Genomic DNA, 585 nt, shown 5'->3' on the forward strand with positions numbered 1-585 from the left:
TAAATATTTAAATCGAAATAAATGATTAATCCGAATGAATCTGAACTCGAATCGACCTAAACCAATTTTCAATCAAAATGAATGCGAACGATTTAATTCGATCGAAATGTAGAATTGATTTCGGATTCGCAGTTGGTTTGTATACATATTTCGGAATGAAATCCTATCCGAAATTTTCGCCAGGGCGGTGGTTGAATTCAAAATACCCTATTAGATATTTTCAATTTAACCATCGGCTAACTTCACATCGTTGAATGCTGAGGGGAAAAGGGAGAAAACAATGGACCAAATGAATGGGAAACGGTCCATTTTTGCCCTATTTGGCTAATATCTTCGTAAAAACCAATTTTTTCAATATAACTTTACTTGAAAAATAGTTTTTATTTTTTAATAATTATTAAATGAAATAATAACATGATAATTATTATTGCTCATTACGATGAGTCGTTGAAGTAAAAATACCTGATGTAAGTTAAGAATCCGACAATTTTAAATTTGTGTGTATTAAGGGTCGAATAAGTTTAATTTCGTGGTGCTTAATTAAAAATAGCAACTACTTAATCAGTGGCGGATCTGGGGGGGGGG

The sequence above is a fragment of the Belonocnema kinseyi genome, chromosome 10 (assembly GCF_010883055.1).
Source record: "Belonocnema kinseyi isolate 2016_QV_RU_SX_M_011 chromosome 10, B_treatae_v1, whole genome shotgun sequence".
Classification (NCBI taxonomy): Eukaryota; Metazoa; Arthropoda; class Insecta; order Hymenoptera; family Cynipidae; genus Belonocnema; species Belonocnema kinseyi.